At 44.7% G+C, this 19,129-nt stretch overlaps 1 protein-coding gene across 3 annotated transcripts in view; it reads left to right on the forward strand.

Moving 5' to 3' along the window:
* The first annotated feature begins 242 nt into the window (after positions 1-242).
* The window catches only part of EPB41L3 (erythrocyte membrane protein band 4.1 like 3), a 147,933-nt gene continuing 129,046 nt past the window's right edge, over positions 243-19,129 (forward strand). The window contains exon 1 of one of the 3 annotated variants that reach the window (XM_004742745.3): positions 243-368. The gene's annotated coding sequence lies outside the window, so the exon portion shown is untranslated. Of the gene's footprint in view, positions 369-896; positions 975-3,317; positions 3,514-19,129 lie in introns of those variants that run through there. The other 2 variants (XM_004742748.3, XM_004742746.3) reach the window with 2 other exon arrangements.

Genomic DNA, 19,129 nt, shown 5'->3' on the forward strand with positions numbered 1-19,129 from the left:
AGTGAAAATCCAAAGACTAATGCTATTGGCAACTGTCTCAAGGCGTTGTCTCCGTGCCAGACCCTGCGCCAAGATGAAGAAGCCTGTTACAACCTAACTGTCCTGAAGTGCTGCGGTGGCCCCCTCCCCCGCAGCTGGGAGGCGAAGGCAGGACGGGGTTGGCTTTCTCAGCGCCGGCTCTGGGCGTGTGCCCCCGCCGCAGCTCCGCGGAGCCTCCGAGCCGCCTGCAAAGGGGGGCGGGGAGCGGCGGCGAGCAGCCCGCGTCTGCGGCTTCCTCCCCACGCCCGAGCCTCCTGCGCACAGCCGGGAGGACGTAAGCCCGAGCCTAGTCCCCACGCCGCGGCGCGCGGGCTGCCTGCCCAGCCGAGGTAACTTTTCTGGCAGCCGGAGCGGGGGGGATCCTAGGGGGTCTCCGGTTTGCGGAGCTCGGAGGACTAGCGGGAGGCCGGGGGAGAGGAGCGCGCGGTGCGCGGCTGACGCGTGGCTCTGGCGCCGCACAGCCGCCCGAACCGCGGGAGCTCCGCGCTGGGCCCGGCCCTGGAACTCGCCCGCTCTCCGATCGGGACCCCCGCGGGGCCGGGCCAAGCCGGTGCGCTGCGCCCCCCGCCGGGGACGTGCCCGCTCCGCCCGCCGGCCGCGCTGCAGAATCGGCTGGGCCGGCGCGCTTAGCCTGAGCATCGGCCTCCGGCCTGGGGACCTCCCCCGGAGCTCTGGCCGGGAGGGGCGGCTCGGTCCCTGCGTCCCTGCAGTGCCAATTTGCCCAAATCCCCCGTTTGGGGCGCCATGTTTTAAGTTACCCCGGGGCTGGGGGCGAGGGCGAGGCAGACTGCGCAGGGAGGGGCGGGGGACCGGGGGCGACACTGCGGCGCCGCCCGGGGCGGGTGGCTGGCGAGCGGGAGGGGCCCTGCGCCCAGCGCGCCGCGGCTGCGGGGTCGTCCCGGGTGCCTGGCGCTGGCGGGCGCGGCGCAGGGCCGGTAAGGTGCGCTCGGCACAAAGCATCCCCGCTCGGGAGCTGGCCGGCCGCTTTTATGTAACTTGTCTCGTTCCCCGAACTGGGGCGGCGTCCCCTGGACGGTGGCGGGGGCTGCAGCCCGGTAGCCGAGGGAGGAGGAGGGAGCATCCTAGAGAGGTGGCTCCTGGCCCGGCACCTGCGGCGTCCCTCGCCCCAGCCTGCGCTCCCTTGGCTCCCTTCACGGGAACCCGAGCGCGGGGAGGCCGAGGGGCCGGGAGCCTCACTGCTCACCTGGCGCCCGCGGGGCTACGAGCTGCCTCGGGAGGTGTCTGCGAGGGCGGCTTTGCGGCGCGTGGGGGTGGGGAGGCCGGGGCATCGGACGGCGGGAGTCGTGGTCTCGGCCAATTCCTTGCGGGTGTTTCGCAGCTCCTGCCGTGGGGGCTCGCTTTCTTGGCTTTCCCCTCTCATCTCGCCCTACTTCTTCCCCTCCCCCTTTCCCCTCTCCCCTCCAACCCCCGCCAAGTTCATGGCTTCTGCAATGCGGTGGGTGTGGTTACCTAGTAAATTGTAACTGGTCCCTTGCAAGGGGGAGCAGTTTTCCTTTTGGGGTTTTATATGTACGGATCCAAAGTTTTCTAGGGTTTTTTCCTCCAGTTGCAGCCCAGGGTTAAAGTTGGAAAGATTGCTGGAGAACAGACAGAATGATAAAGAAAACATGTGGTATTAATTACGTGTGGAGGCTGGGCTGGAAAATCCTGAAAGGGCCAGGCAGTCCTGCTAATGCAGTGCTTCCATTACGTGTTGAAGTTGGTGGTTCAGTATTTTTACATTAGTCTTGCAGTCCTGTACAATTGCTTTTGCAGATATCCTGCCTAATCTTTTTGGGAGGCCCAATTTAGGCTCCCAGAGGCGGCCAGGTGTCCTGGAGTTTCCCTTGATAGCATGAACGTTAGCAGAAGAGTCATCGCACTAAGTGCTGAAAACATTCTTCTGGGGGGTTTTACTCTGATATTTGAAGCCTCCAGGAAGCCAAAATTCTAAAAATTCCACGTCTATCTGGGAGCCCTGGACCCAGCACCAATTACTGCAAATTAAGCCAGAAAAGCCCCATTATGAAAGGGGAGCACATCAAGCTTGAGTAAACTCCAGGGAATGGAGAGGCAATTTATATCTTGGCCCTCACAGGGTTTTTTAAAAACGCATCTTAATTTTGGTTTCAAACTTTTAAAACTTCAGTAACAAAGTTGTGAGAGGAAATAAATTCTAGACTGAGAAGCAGTAACTTTGTTAATTTCACAAGGCACTGATGAAAATCTCGGAATACTGTCTTATTTGCATTATAATTTTCTGGTAGTTTAGAAAAGCAAAATACTATATCCAAGGCATAAGGTACTGCATAAAGTTCAGCTAGCTAATCCACTTCAGGCAAATACTTTTTTGCAAAAAGAACATGTTTTGTGAGTGATTTATCAGTAATTAAAAGAGTAGCCACGTTATTTAATTTGTAAACACCTTTTAGATGAAGGCTCCAGAAGAGACAGGTCAAAGGTCAGTGTCTCCACTGAGTATTTACATTTGATTTTCAAGTCATTTCTTCTGCATGAATGTGATTTAGATTAGAGGCAGTTTTTGCCAGTTCTTGTACGGGGTTTGGACTTTGGCCAACTTTGAATTGTGTTGAAATAGGAGACCAGGGATTTTTTTTTTTTTTTCTTGATTAGAAACTACATTGGTTTTTTAGAACTCTTTGGTCAAATGCGTTAAGGGGCTGCCCAGATACAACACAGGCAACTCTTCATTCACTAAGAGACGTGATATTGTCACAAGTTGGTGAATATTTCCTGCATTTACTCGATGTTGGATTAAATGTGGCAGAAACTTTTTGTCCAGGATATGGTCTTACATGTTGTCGTATACATGTTCATCTTTTAAGTTAGCGTTTTAAAACGAAGTCTTAAAATTCACAAATGAGAATTTGTGTCCTCTTCAGTGACATAGAACTTCATTCAGGAGTAAGCTGAAAAATATGCATTTGAGAGAGAGAGAGAGAGAAGTTGTGAGAATTGAGCTATAATGAAGAGAGAGGTTACTTATTTACTTGACTGCCCTGAACATCTTTGGTTCCCATAGTGTCTTACAAGCATCCAGCCACAGTTCTGCCCTGAGTGTCAGCTTTATTACAGGATATAGACTTACTATTGAAAACCATGAATCAAATTCATCTTTAGCACCACTTCATTTAGATGGATCTTTAGTGGTGCAATTGCTGCATCTCTTTCTTTCAAAAGGCTTGCTGGCTGCTAATTTGTTGGGAATTCGTCAGGCACTCTTGCAGGATTCTGCTGTCAGTTGATTTGCCTTGGCAGCAAAGAATTGTGTGCTCAGAAGCAAGGACTGGAGCAGTGAAGTCATTACCCTGCCTGGTGTTGTGACATCACTATGGCTCAAAGGAAACAAGGGTGGGGCAAGCAAAACCAGACGGTCTGAAGCATCTTGCTGGCTTGAACTTTGCTTGATAAATGAATGAGACTCTCCTTTCTCAAGTTGAACTGCACCATAAGGTATTGTTTGGAGGATGGGAAGGTAGATGTCAATTCAAGACTGCGTAGGAAAGTGTGTTTCATAGATAAAGGAAGAAGAAGGTTTTTTTTTTTTTTTATGAAATAGTAGAAATCATTGAATTTCCTTTTTATTGGGGAAAACAGTATATGGAAGCTTAAAAAGGGCCATTTAAACAATTACCCAGAGAGCAAGAATAATGAGTCTGTATTTTTGTTTATGCACAGAGCCAATTTTTTTTTTTTTTTTACTATTCTTTGCACTGAAATAGCATTCTTGCTAAATTCTTGGTTTAGATAATTAATACTATCTTTTAAAAGTATGTGTTGTCTATAAAGATGGTGTGTTTTATGGATAAGCAGTGTCATTTCTGATTTATTTTTGAGTGATGTGAAATTGGCAATTGGCAATGGTGGAAGAAGCTGGAGATCTCACAAGTTTACAAGACATCTGCAGTGGTTTGGGGTAATTGATTTCCACTTACACTGTTTCACAAATTATTTTATACTTTAACATTTTAATCCTAACTTAGATTTCTAGCACACAGATGACTACAAACGGGTTTCACCCAAATTAGTATTGAATAAATTATAAAAGCAAGTCTGATATTCTGAAACTGTAAAGTACATTTCACGTTTTGATTTTTGCATGTAATGTGATACGAGCATGAAGAAGTGATGGCTCATAGGATAGTTGCACATCTTCACTGTCTTTTCTGTACTTCCTTTGTCAAGATGACTGTCGTTTTTTTCATGTGAGCGTATTATGCATGTAGAGGAGCTGGGCAGTTCTTCACTGTGTAGCTATTCCAGAACAATTTCCGAAGCCGGGGGGAGGGGGGGAATGGGAAGAATGACACAAGTAGAGAAGTTGAAATTAGATACCAGAATTGCAGATCACTTGGTGGAAATGTCTTCAGTATTACATTTTTAGACCTTGCGGTGATTGGTTAAATTGCACACTTTAGAATTGTAAGCTTCTATTAGCACCAAACCTCTAATTCTTTTGTAATTTGCAGTATAGAGAAAAAGCTGACAACTTAATTTTTGGATTGCTGACACATTGATACATTGTTCTTACAGTCCTTCCTTACAAACTTAAAAAAAGAGGGGGAAAAAAAAAAAGGCAGCAGAAGGGTCTGTACTGGACCTAGGAAACAAATGCAATATTTAACCTGCTTCATGTGTTTATTTTTCTCTCCAGTTTTACTGAGTGAGTGAGTGCATGATGTGAGTAGGAACTTATTTTTCTTGGAGTTTCGTCCCCAAACCAAGTGCAGGTCTAAACACTTATAGCATTGAGTAAATATTTATGGACTTGAATGAAAAATGAGGCCATTTGTGACTTACGCTTCGCTACCAAAAAAAAATATTTGAAAAGGCTTCAAAGGCCCTGCTGCTTTATTTAAAAATGCGAGTTACTGAACCCATGTCTGCAGTCATTATTTTTAATGGCATGATCCCCTTCTTAACAAGCTTGCTGTTATCCCCATAGCTTGAATGAGGTAGGTTCTGGGGGTTTTGCTATATCAGAGAAGAAAATACTGCAGGTACCTAGAGAAACAAGAATGGTTTCTTTAAGGGAAGATCTGCAGGAGGCCTGCTTCCTTTCCTGCCAGCTCTAATTGGTGTCATGGAGGACATCAGCAGAGAAGGAATTCTCAGAAGATGAGGAAAGGGATCGGACTGGTGTGTGACAAAAGCTGAAAATGGATTAGGGCTGGGTGATGATACCGATCCTGACGTCGGACTGAAAAAAGAAAAACTATTTTCTGTTGTGGATCTCTCCTCTTTGGTCATTTTTCTACGTAGTGTTTACATTCTCAGACAGTGAGTTTCTTTCTCTGTGTCTTTCTGTAAGCCCCAGATATCATCATGTCTACAAGAAACTTTTATTTTTGCATTTTAACATGTCTGAATTTGGGCTAGCAATTACAGTTGCTCTCAACCATGTGGCAGAGAGAAAGCAGGCAACTGATTTCACGGATTGGAGCATGCATCCAAAATTGGAGATTGGATATCAGCTGACTGGAAGAAAACCTTGGAGTAGTAACGGGCACTGGTAGGAAATGGTGCCTCCCTGATAGAGATGCACAGGGGATGGCATTGTGGGAAAGCAGGGGCGGAGAAAACTGAGTTGGTCTGCAATTCAAAGGAGTCAGAGTCTGAGTAGAGAATTTTTAGGAAGACCTTGGACAAATTATTTTGTTTCTGTGTATTTATTTATGCATAGAATACCTAAATAAATCTAAGAGTTCTTTAAATAACTAGAAAAGAGAAATTCTGGTGTATGAGTCATTGCTTGATTGGCAGAGTGCTGTGTCTCTTACGATGAATGGTGCCATGAATTTTATGGAAAATGGTTCGTCACTTGGATGTGCAAATTTTTTATAAAAAATGCTTTATAATCAGTGCTTCTTTATATGGCTCATTCTGTGTATTAGTAATTATTTTTTTAAGATTTTAAAAATTTTATTTAAAGAGATAAAGTGCACATGCTTTCGGAGAGGGGCAGAAGCAGAAGGAGGGAGAGAATCTTAAGCAGATTCCCTGCTGAGTGAGGGGCTTGATCTCACTACCCTAAGATCATGATCTGAGCTGAAATCTAGTCAGACACTTAACCAGCTGTGCCACCCAGGTTCCCCAGTAATTATGTTTCATTATGTGCTTTCCTTTATGGGACACATCTATTGAATGGTCTTCATATTCTAGTTTGGTCCTTGGAATATGGCTGGGCTTTGATTGAGATGAGTCCTCTCCAAAAGTCAACAGGCCTAAATTTAGGTGGAATGTAGCATTTACCCTAGGGAGTAGTAGGAGACGAGTTGAAGGAGAACATGTGGGGCCTCCTTGTAGAAGGTTTTGGATATGAGACAAAAGGATATTTTGGACTTTACTAGATATAGGAGGGAGCCAATGAAGGTAATTGAGTAGGGAAGAAGAGTGTTTATTTTTTTTTTAATTTTAATTTTATTTTTTAAAAGATTTTATTTATTTATTTGACACAGAGATCATAAGTAGGCAGAGAGGCAGGCAGAGAGAGAGAGAGGAGGAAGCAGGCTCCCCGTGGAGCAGAGAGCCCGATGCGGGACTCGATCCCAGGACCCTGAGATCATGACCTGAGCCGAAGGCAGCGGCTTTACCCACTGAGCCACCCAGGCGCCCCAAGAAGAGTGTTTATATGGTGATCAATGTAGGTTGTATTGGAAGAATAGGAGTCTGGAGATAGATAACCTTTTGTTAGTGGCCTAATCCAGAATTTTTCAGAAATTGATTGTGATGACAACTCCATATATTTTTCGTGGTCACATTCAGTCGGAGGTTAGTTTTTTGGGGGGCTGTAGAGAGTGGAAGATTAGACATATGGAAGATGGGAAGATTTCCATGCTGCTTATTTATTCTTCCCAATAAAACACGTTTGTTAATTTAGATATTAAAAAAATACTGCATGCTGACTTTAAAATATGCTCTAGAGGCACGTGGGTGGCTGAGTTGGTTAAGTGTCCAACTCTTGATTTCAGCTCAGGTCATGGTCTTCAGGGTCATGAGATTGAACCTGGTATTGTGCTCCCCACTGGGCATGGAGCCTGCTTAAGATTCTTTCTCTCCTTGTCCTTCTGCCCCTCCCTACCCCCCTAAAAACACAATAATAAAATGAAGTAAGATGTATTCTAAAATGCTGAAAAACAAAAAGGAGAAATCTCCCCCCCCACCCACCAAGACAGCTGCTGTTAATATTTTTGGCAAACATCCTTCCAAAGCTATCTCTTGGCATGTCTAATATACACCATAATGGGAATCAGCCTTGTGTTGGGCTCCCTGTCTCACTATTTAATCGTTCTGTGACCTCGGTCAACTCTCAACTTCCTTGACTCTGTTTGTTAATTTCTCAAATGGCCGTAACACTCCCATCTTAAGTGCTACAATACATGCAAAGCACTAAACATAGTACCCGATGTATCATAAGTGGCCTACTAAATACCAGTAGCTTTATTTTGTGTATGTACAGACTCAGATAGGCACCTATTTTACAAGAACAGATTTCTAGCTTAAACATTATATGTAACCATTTTCTTTTTTATGTAACAGTATATCCTGGGAAGCTTTCTCATGTATACAAATCTGTATGTCCATCATTATTTTTAATGGGAAATGAATATTTTCTTTGGGTCCTATACAACACTAGTGAAGGATCATTACCTTAACGATGGTAATTATTTGAAATCTTGTCGTCCAGCCCCTCCTCCTCCTGTTACTTGCTGCCTGTACTTTTTGTCATTGTCTTGTAGCACACACATCAGGGGGCTGTGATGAAACAGGACATTAAACAAAATTAAAATTGTTAATGGTATTTGTGTGCATCCCAGGGGTGTGTGTGTGTGTGTGTGTGTGTGTGTGTGTGTGTTTAGTCCTGATAAACGAAAACAACCAAGTTTAGCCATATATTTTTTTCTTTTTTTTTTTTTTAAGTTTTTATTTATTATTTGATGGAGAGAGACACAGCAAGAGAGGGAGCACAAGCAGGGGGAGTGAGAGAGGGAGAAGCAGGCTTCTCGCTAAGCAGGGAGCCTGATGCCAGGACCCTGGGACTGTGACCCAAGCTGAAGGCAGACACCCAACGAATGAGCCACCAAGGCACCCTATTTTTTGATTTCTTAATTCAAACTGTGACAAGAGTCTATTCACAGAGAGATGACCTTCCCTGACACAGCCTAACCTTGAGGTCCCAGGTACCAACTGTCTCCCGTAGTGCATCCCAGCATCCCTCAATAGGCAGCAGACACCTGGGCATGTAACTAAACTAGACTCTGAATTCAGAGTTGAAATACTTCAGGGTCTGAGATAGTGAAGGAGGTATGGAGGCATGGGGCTTCCAGGGACAAAGAAAACAAACAAAAAGCCTGCCCTGGGTCTTGAACCCTGCCTTTGTCTTCAGCAGTAGAGGGTTAGTGAATGTTGGACTCTGTTCACAGATTTCATGCAGATTCTCCATGGATATGGGCCACTCTGTTGTGTTAGAGACAAGCCCATGGTTTTGACTATTAATTTTACTTGCCATCCCTGTTGTTTTCCTGCATTCAGATGGCTGAGGAAAATAGTGGTATGATCCCAAGATGGCGCTAACTGACGTGGTGGACCTAGTCTTCTGCTAGGTCGCCATGATGGAGCTTAAGCCCAAGGGTGGGCCTGGGAGTTGCTTGCTTTTATGCAATTTGTGTCTAGAGTTACTCACATCGTGGAGATACAGTGTTTGGTGATTTCATTTGAGAGAATTCTTGATCTTTGTCTACTCTACGCCATTATTTTGTGCTATAGGTGGTGACTTTTATTAACTTGAGCTTAAACCATATACTGTTAGTGGACAAAGTATGGGGTTGGAAAAGGTATAGAAGTCGACCAATTTGCTCAAGACATTTGGAAAATTCTTCCCCTTAAAGCCTGAAATCTAGATAGCAGTAATTCATGGGGGAGGAACTGTGTTGAAGAATAAAGAAAGTAGAGTGAGTTAGAGTAGATATGGATTGAAACATCTGCTCTTCTTCAGCTAGATAACTTGGGGCAGGTTGCTCCATTTTTCTGGGCAAGGTCCTCCAGCTGTGAGATGGCAATGATGGTGCCAACAGGAAGGTTGAAATGAGACCTATGTATTTGAAGACCTCTAGAACCATGTGGAATGAGAGTAGACACATAGTAAATATTTTTGCAATTAAGCTACTTTGTTATTTGCCTACTTTGCTTGTTCCTAGAGACCTGTTAGGAGTTAAGATTGCAAAAATAAACCCCCCTGGAGAGTATGGAATTGTGGGACATTCCAGCACAAACTCCATAATCCAAAAGATGACCCTCAATGAAAATAATAAAATTTTGTCAAATTTGAAACTCCAAATGACAGTAGTAGAGGTTTGCAAGGAATTAGTCACAGTGGTTTTCACATCTTCTTGTGTAGTGTAATTTCCTGGGGAACTTGCTAAAAAGCAATTCTAGGGACCCATCCATAATTCTCAATAGGTCTGGAGCTGGGTCCAGGCATTTGTATGTGAACAGGTATGTAAGTGGATTCTGGGCCACATTTTGAGATAGCTGTTTCAAGGAATCTTTTCTCAACAACTTCTTAGTTGACTGGTTACTGTCTGGTAAATACGTAATCTGGGAAGATACTACCGTGTCAATAAATAGTACTAATGTTGGAGAGAATGCTCAGCGTAAAGAGCCCTGCCTGCTTTCACTATGGCTGGTCATCACTTAATCGCTTTTGTGGTCCTTCTAGGAAGTTAAGTAAAATTTAAAAGATTAAGGAAGTAGGATTAAAGGTTAGTTTTCTTATCTGTTAAATAGGGATGATGGTAATTATGTAGCATAATGGTCAGGAGTATTAAATTAGTAAGTGAAAGGGGCTCTTGGTTTTCGACTTAGGTTGTAGTCATGGGGGTCATGGGATTGGGCCCCATGCATGTTTTTTGGGGACTCTCTCTCTCTCCCTGCCCGCCGCCCATCCATGTATGCTCTAAGCAAGCAAGCAAGCAAATAAATAAATACAATAATCTTCTAACAAATTAGTAAGTGAAACTGTGTGGCTCAGTATGCCTTCAGTTGGGGCTAGTTTTCTCTGTGATAATATACAAATGGAGTATAATCAGTAAAGAGGAAATGCCTCTATGAGTAAAGGTGTTTTTGCTGATCAAAATCATACTGCGCTATTTGGGTTTTATGGATAACTCTTAAGTTGTTAGGACATTCTTTATCAGAGAGAGAGAGGGGGAGAGAGAGAGCACAGGCAGACAGAATGGCAGGCAGAGGCAGAGGGAGAAGCAGGCTCCCTGCTGAGCAAGGAGCCCGATGTGGGACTCGATCCCAGGACGCTGGGATCATGACCTGAGCCGAAGGCAGCTGCTTAACCAACTGAGCCACCCAGGCGTCTTGTTAGGACATTCTTAACCTAGGCAGAAATGAAAATGACTAAAATCTTTGTTTTCTCTGCAAATGTTAGGATTCTTAGTGATACTATGTAAATGGTAAATGTCCAGATTACATTATGATATATAGTAATTATCTTTAGTTTCTCTATTCTCCTATCCGAAAAGGACACATTTCTCACTTTTCTGTGGAGAGAGACAACAAAACAAAAGTCACTTGTATTTCTTCCTAGCATTACATCGATTTCTTAGGATCGGAAGATGAATTCCGAAGGGAGCTTCCACACCTTGGAGCTGCAGCCGCAGGGCCACTGGCGGGTCTGAAGCAGCTTTCCTGGTCACACAGCTCCCGGCACAGGGAGAGTGCAAGTGGGGATGAAGATGTCCTCAGTCACTTTCCTCCCTCTCCGGGCAGTGTCTCCAGGTGTCACCAGACCTCCATCTTGGAACCACCTGCCCAGGGCCTTAACATTTAGACAATAGATGTAAAGGGCAAAAGATGGGATATACAAATATTAGTAAATTAAATTTCCTAAACTCCTTTTCTACTTAATATTCAGCAAACTGTTCCCCTGAAACATGTATTGGTTTCATCCGTTTACCGTTACACCTGTTATTTCTCCCTGTTCTTACTTAAGAGTTGGATTTCAACCTGGTGATCTCCCTGCCTGCACTTCTCCTGACTAGAATTATACATGACCTTGTGTGGTCTTCCTAGTGTCCCGAGGAGCCCGTGTTGCCAGTCACAGCAAAGATGTCCCCCGAACTCACATCTACACCCTGCGCCTGGCTGGCTTCCACCCTCTCTGTCTCAGTGAACGTTTTACTCGCCCCAACAGTGGGTCCAGGTCTTTTAAACGCAGACCAGCTTCAGTCCCAACGACCCCTTCTCCACACGACTCTGAGTCAAGTGTCTGTCAGCCTAAAGAAAGAAGCGAAACAAACCAACCCCGTCTTCTGACTCCGCTTCCTCCTCAAGTGTGCCGGTGCCCATGTTTCTTCCCGGCTGCTTGGCTCTGAGCCAGGCTTCTTTGAAATTATGATTTGTCCAAGCAGGATGCTCATTTGGCAACAGCGATGGTTACTTTTAAAAGATACACTAACGGATACCAAAATGCACGTTTAGACTGTAAAGACCGATGCCATGAACCAAAGCTTGGGACTTGGAGCCTTTGTAAGGTTTGATTCCTCTGTTCATTCCTTTACTCGTTCATTTGTGTATTCCACAAATACTTCTGGAAGGCTCCTCGTGAACCTGGTACTTGCTTGGTGCTAGGATGGCCCAGTGAACAGGATAAGCTAGACCCTCTGCTTCTCCTCTTTGCCCTGTGGTTTAAGCAGGGGGATAGGGAATAAGCAAAATAATGTGATTTCTGAGGGAGATGAGTACTTTGAAGCAGGACCAGAGCACAGTGACCATGTGTGTGGAGGGCTGCTTTAGATACTGCCATTTGGGGACTTTTAACATTTTATCAGGTCCTCCTTGTTTGTACTTCTTCTCTTTAGCTGTGATGCTAATTCTCCGTTGTAAGTGGTCTGGGGCAGGGGCACCATCTGTAATCATCGCGCGTGTGTGGGCCAGGTACAGTGCCTCAGGGATCCCGTGTCACTGCTGAATAAGCAACTTTTCCTCTTGTCCCCCCTTTTCCTGTGCCTTACTTTTCTTGTGATACTGCTTTGACTTTGAATATACCTCCTCTTCTTTCTTAGGTAAGCTTAGTTTCTCCTACTGTTGTGCTTGGATTTGGACTATGAAACTTAGGACACTTGTGACTTAGGTTTGGATTCGTAATTTCATAACCCTTTTTCTTAAAAACTGCGCCCCAAATTGTAAAAGCTTTAGCACTGACAGAACCTACATCTGCCCCTGAGCCTGCTCCATTTTCAGCTGCCCCTTTTCTGAGGTCTGACTGTGAGTCTAGTTAACCAGAATCCAGAACCTTGACTGGGTCCCAACCCATTCCCGTTCTTCTGGAGGATCTCACAGGTGTACCCGACAGATATGCCCGAAGACTTGCATTTATTTGCAACTTGGCTGGAAGAAGTTGCCGAGCCATGGGCCACCTGGGTAGCTCAGTTGGTTGGGTGTCTGCCTTTGGCTGTGGTCATGATTCCAGGGTCCTGGGATTGAGCCCTACGTCAGGCTTCTTGTTCGGCGGGGATCCTGCTTCTTTCTCTCTCTCTGTCTGCTGCTCTTTTTTGCTTGTGTTCTCTCTGTGTCAAATAAATAAAATCCTTAAAAAAAATTTAAAAAATTTTTTTAAAAAGTCACGGAGCCTCTCTGAGGGAGAGATTGGAATTTGCAGAGCAACCCCCATCTTCTTCCTATAGAATTCTTGTGATGACCAAGTGTGTGATTGATGGGAAAGCTCTTGTCAAGTTGTAAAGTTGCACACAATAATCGGCAGTCTTTGTAGGGAGTTAAGATGGCATACATCGGGAAAAGGAGCGTGTTTGACTTCTTTCGTGCTCCGCACCCCAGTTCTGTGCCTCCATTTGTTCTCCTCACAGCAGAATGTATCTTGAGGACTTAGGAAGTGTCAGCATTCTGCAGCTACCAACAACAGAGTGGTGAACAAAATGATCACCAGTGCCCACTCTCCAGGGGCTCGGTGTCACGCAGGGCACAGAGTTAAGGGATTGCCTGCTTGGCAGTGACAATCCATCAGGACTGGTAGAGCCATGGGAGGTTGGGACAGCGAATGAGACCAGGAGGCTCTCCTACCTGGACTTGGGTGTGTGGTTCTGGAAGGAGAGGGCGAGATGTCAGACCTAAGACCTGAACAGTGACCTCGCATCGGCACATGGCAGAAACAGGGGTAGGCTACCGGGAATGTTTGAGGTGACTGGCCCCCTTGTACAAAGGCTGAGAGGAACGAGAGAGCTAAGTCACTTGGAGAACTTGAAGGAAACTGCATCTGACTAAGAAGCAAGATGGGACCCAGGGACAGTGGGGAGAAGGTGAGACGAGCCTTGAAGAAGACCGCTGGGTCAGAGCTCAGGGCCCCATGTTTTATGTCGCCTTGAGGAGATGCGGAGGCAAGGAGGAGTTTTGCCCTGTTGGCGCATGTGGTCAAATGTGATTTTCAGAACCGTTACTTTGGCTCTTGAAGTAATCTAGGGAATTTCCTTTTCAAGAGACAGTCTATCAGTTGTAGTTAAAATGACTGGTTTTGAGTCTCTTGTTTGAGTGAATGAATGAATCCGTAAGCTTATTAGTAAGTCTTGACTCCACAGCTGTCTAGATTTATAACGTCGGGAAATACTTAACCTTAAAAATTTCACTTCCTTTTTCTATAAACTAAAAATAATCACACTTGCACAATAAATGAGTCCTTCCAGCAGCCCTGCGTGTAAGTCCTTTGCACATAGTAACTGTCCAAGGAGGATTTCAGGGTAGTTCGGAAGTGGAGATGGAGGGAAATGTTTAGTGGGGGGAGTTGTGATATTTGCTGATGTGTTGGGTTTGGGAGGCAGGGGAGAGGGGAGTAGCCTCACTTACTGCCCCTGAGGTTATGTCTGCGGGGTGGGGGGGAGGCCTAGGTTGAGGGTGGGGTTGGTGACAGGGACACAGACATCAGGAGTTGGGCCCAAGGGTCCTACGGGGCATCTAAGGGAGAGATATCCAGGAGGCTTTCCCCGGGGTTCAGCCAGCCAAAGAGATCCAGCTTCGGGGTTGAGACACCGACTCATTACAATTCAGAGGTCATTAAAGCTGGGGAAGATGAGGTCCTAGAGAGAGGACTTTGGGGAAATGTGTTTCAGGAAGGAGAAGTCTCTGGGCCCCCCAAGTCCCCAGAGGATACCATTCCTGAGACAACTTTGCATTTCACTGCCTCCAGGGCTGGCCAGCTCTCAGTAAGGAGCTCAGGGGTGCTCCTTCCCCGACATGCCCAGTGGTCCTTCCAGTTCCCAGCTGTCCTTTCTCTCCCAGGCCGGGGCATCCTGAGGGAGGTGAAAACTGCCCAGCGGGTTAAGGAGAGGAAGGTAAGGGACTGGAAGTAGTGCACACACGTGCACGCCTGGGATACCAGGACGCTCAGAGAGAGGCTGAGAGCATGGGTGGTGAGGTACAAAATGCAGTAGGAATTTCTATCCACGGTGTTTTATTTTTTTAAAGAAGTATATTGAGAAGCAAAGGTGACATTGCTAAAAATACCCACCCCTATGTAGAGAAGGGGCTGTATTTAAAAATGTGACAGGCAGCTTAGTTTAAAGCACTAAGCATAGATTTGCTGCATTTTCTTTCACACAGCCCTCTTCTGGAGACTGTAAAAGGTTCTAATGGGTACTTACAGAGTGCCAGAAACGTGATGACAGCTTTTTTCGTTCCCTTAATTTGCTCCCTTTCTCCTTATGATAACAAATGAGTCTCCCAGGGAGGAAATATTCTTGCTCATAACTGAACGGAAATGCTGGGCCCGTCTCGTCTGTCACTCAGAGGTAAATGTCGAGATGACCCCCAGATGGTTAAGAAATTGGAGGATGCTGAGATAGGTTTGAGGAGATGGGACCCAGGGAGGGAGACCGACCATGAGAGACTCTTGGTCTCAGGAAACAAACGGAGGGTTGCTCGAGGGGGAGAGGGAGGGGTGGGGTGGCTGGGGGATGGACATGGGGGAGGGTATGTGCTATGGTGAGTGCTGGGAATTGTGTAAGCCTGAATCACAGACCTGTACCTCTGAAGTAAATAATACATTGTATGTTAATTGAAAATTAATTAATTAAAAAAAGAATAGTGCAAAACATTTCTGAAACACAAAGAGGTTGAGCCATAGTGTGGTGACCAGCTGTATAGATAACGTCCAGCTGAAGAAACCCAACATTTGTCCAATGTGATGTCTGTCCTCAAACTCTCGTCCACAGTGACACCTCCCCGCCTCCAGTGAGCAGCTGCCCTTCTGTATTTGTGTTTCTCGTCATGATAACAGTTCTGCATTCTTTTCCTTGTTACTGTTTGTCTCATCACTAACTTTCTGCGGTCTTGTTCATAAGGTTTAAAAATCATTACATGATACGCTGTGTATATCCTTCTGCAGCCCTTTTCATTCGGCATGAAGTTAGTGTTCACGTACATTGACATCTGTGGGATTCCATGGCGTGCTTCTTGTTAGGGAAGACCAGTCGCTTTTGCCCAGGTTCCTGGCTTCTTTACTCCTCCTGGAACAGGCTTGTTCTTCCGCCTCAGAGATGCTGTCCTCTCAGACCAGACCAGAACATTCTCCACCAGCATATTTATACAAGTTACCCCTTGTACTTAAGGCCCCATCACCCCTCGCCCCATTCAACACTACCTGTTCCCCTTCCCTACTTATGTTTTTTCGTATTAAACATATTTTACTTTTATGTTTATTGCCACCTGCCCCACCCAGAGTATATCAGCTTTGCTTTTTTGTCATAGACCCGAGCTCTTAGAACAGTGCCAAGCACGTGATAGGTGCCCAAGAAATACCTAAATGAAGGAGACATTTAAAATAGAATGGGAGACAATCCCATGCATCAGGGAAGGAAAAATCTAAGTCAATCTTTAATATTTAGTAGATCTGGTTTCGTTAAAAGTGAGTGAACTGTAAGTTGTAAGTATAACTTTAAAAAGTGAGACTCCCCGCTGAGAAAACTTGCCTGTACAGCCTGCGGGATCTTCTTGGGATGTAAAAGAATGGGTCTGTTTGCCAAGTCAAGACATACGTCACTGAGCAGTGTCATGCTTCCAGAGTGACAGTTGGGTGCCAGTCATTTTCAATTAACTTCAACTTGAGATTCTTGATGCTTGTTAGAATATAGTAATTTACCCCCTCCCCAAGAATTAACATTTCCACGTTGTCAATATCTTCCCAGACATACCATCTGGCCTGCCCCCTTTTATTTCCCCTTCCAATTTTAGCACAGTGTAAGGTAAACAGGGTTGTTTTTTTTCTTACCAATGAATATTCCATTGTCTTGTAATTTAGAAAATAATTTGTACTTCTCTCATTTTCACTCTTTGTCCTGGGAAAATCAAGGATTAGTTGGTTTTTAATTCTGAGCTCTTCAGTGAAATATCAAGTAGATAAGTGAGGTTTTGATTAAGCATGCATCTAATTAAAGAAAACTGAATATTTTTCTTTTGGAATATAGTAGGAAATTATTGTGAGATATAAAGATAGATATTTTTGTTTTCATCTATGGCAAAATCATCTATAAGTTAGTTCTAAAGAATTTCTTAGCCAAAAGAAAGTTTTCATTCCTGCTTTATTTCTATTTCTTTACAGGAAATTACGTTTTTTCTCTAAATTTAAGTATCATATCTAGACTTCAGGAGGGTAGAAATCCAGAATTTCTCCCTATTTAGCTCTAGGTACTCCGTGCTGGTGAAGCTGAATGATCTCTCTTCATTCTTAAATTTGTTTTCAATTACAGTTGAACTTTGATCAATGCTGTGAAGGTCCACTTAATGCAAATTTTTTTCTGATAAATACAGTAGAGTACCATATATTTTCTCTTACTTTTGGTTTTCTTCACATTTTTCTTTACTCTGGCTTTATTAAAAGAATGTGGTATATAGTACATATTACAAAATATGTGTCAAATGACTGCTTATGTTGTTGGAAAGGTCTCCAGCAACAGTAGGCTACTTGCAGTTAAGTTTTGGGGGAATCAAAAATTTTACACAGATGTTTGACTGTAGAGAGTGGTTGGTACCCCATGACCCTTACATTCTTCAAGTTTAAACTATATATATTTTTTTCTTGGTGCCAACAGTGACTTCTTTCTTTCTTTCTTTCTTCCTTCCTTTTTTTTTTTTTTTTTTTTTAAGATTTTATTTGTTTATTTGACAGACAGAAATCACAAGTAGGCAAAGAGGCAGGCAGAGAGGGGGGCGGGAAGCAAGCTCCCTGCCCAGAACAGAGCCCGATGTGGGGCTTGATCCCAGGACCCTGGGATCATGACCTGAGCTGAAGGCAGAGGCTTAACCCACTGAGCCACCCAGGTGCCCCCATAGTGACTTACTTCTGCATGAGGCTCTAAGATCAGTGTGAGCGGGGCGTTTTGGGTTGATAAAGGGGAGTCGACTAATAGAGAAGATAACAGATTAGATGTTGTGTAGTTACTGCAGATGTGGGAGACCTGTGCCCTTCATAATCATTCCTCATGAAGTACTTTGGTTGATGGCCCACGGGACCAGGTTTGCTCAAGGCCTACAGGGGCTCCACCTCCTAGGATCCATCTATAGGTGGCTTCACAGATTTCAGGATGTCTGACGACAACCTGACTCAGTTTGAAGCTGGTGTTCTTTAGCACGAACACTCGGGATTCTGTCTCAGTCCCAGATCAGCAAATTGGATGTTTTGCAGCTCTCTTTTTAAAGAGACTGTGAGGACATAGGTAATTGTTTTTATGGCTTTCTGGTGAGATGGTATTGCCTGATGGAACACTCTTGTTTCTTAGTGTTCTTTTATACTGAGAAGAGGTTGAAGTTGACAATATGTTAGTAGAAATACCAGCTTCATTATGATCCTCATAAACATTCCGTATGCATTGGCTGTTTCTCTTATAGAAAGAATCTTTCTTGGGAGATGTGCTAGGGATACTGCAACTCTTCGGGATATGAAAAAAGGGCGAGTGTGAGGCTCTTGCTCAAGTTTTTGTCTCTGGATATCGTATCACTCATGGTCGTGAAATTTCCGGGTGACTTCATGGGAAATGGACCTGATAAAGAGAAGTTGATTGAGTGGTAAAGAAGATGTCAGTTTAGGTATTCTCTAATAATGGCAGATTGAGAAGACCTGTGTGCTCTAAGATCATTCTTCTCACACCTTCAGGTTCTAAGAAGATAGATGCAAATCTTCATGTTTTGTATTAGATACATAATATCTGTACAATAATCATGCACATGTACTGTGATTATACTATATACAGAACATTTATATGGGTTATAATTGTGGGAGTTTTGGATCAGATTTGTGACAGACAATTAGTTGTCCTTATTATACAGTCTGTGTGTTTAATCCTAGCTCAGACACTTTTTTCCTAATGGTAGAGTCATGAAAAGTTTTTTAGAGTTTCTTCACCACACCTGCAAAGTGTGGATGCTAACACTGGCTTTGGGTTTATGTGACAGCTGTGCACAGGCTAAGTGCATATCCGAAATGGGAATTATAGTAAAGCTGAACTCATTGTGTTGCTATAAGGTTATGAATATTACTGATACTTCATAGAGTTAGGTTCAAATGGAGTTGGAGTCCATGGAATGGTCCTGATCTGGACCATGAAAGCTCTCTCAGGCCATGCAGTTGCTCTTGGACGGACTCCTCTTGCTTTGGTTGGCTGGCCCTAATGCTCCTGGGAGGCTCCTGGGCTATCGGTCCCTGCTCTTCTTGGGCCAGGGAGGAACAAATGTTGAAAGGGCACAGAAGGAGGGGAACTTCTGTTACTTGGCTGCTCTTACTTTTGCATATCATTTTGAATGGAATGCAATGAAATGTGGCCTCTCTGGGCTGAAACTGGGTTTTCTGCAATGCATGATTACCACTGAACAGTTGGAACAAGTCAGACAAGTGATCTCACAGCGTTAACATTTGTTGTGTGCCTCCTTCAGTCTGACCAGCACCTGCTGCCTACTGCTTTGGAGAATTGCTGCTGACTTCTTTCTTTTGACTGTTTGGGGCTGCCAGTACAGGCTGCCAGCTTCCTGGCTACAGCAGTAGGCTAGGGACCCAGGCCTG

Source organism: Mustela putorius, unplaced genomic scaffold (assembly GCF_011764305.1).
Source record: "Mustela putorius furo isolate JIRA1106 unplaced genomic scaffold, ASM1176430v1.1 tig00003858_pilon_pilon_pilon, whole genome shotgun sequence".
NCBI lineage: Eukaryota > Metazoa > Chordata > Mammalia > Carnivora > Mustelidae > Mustela > Mustela putorius.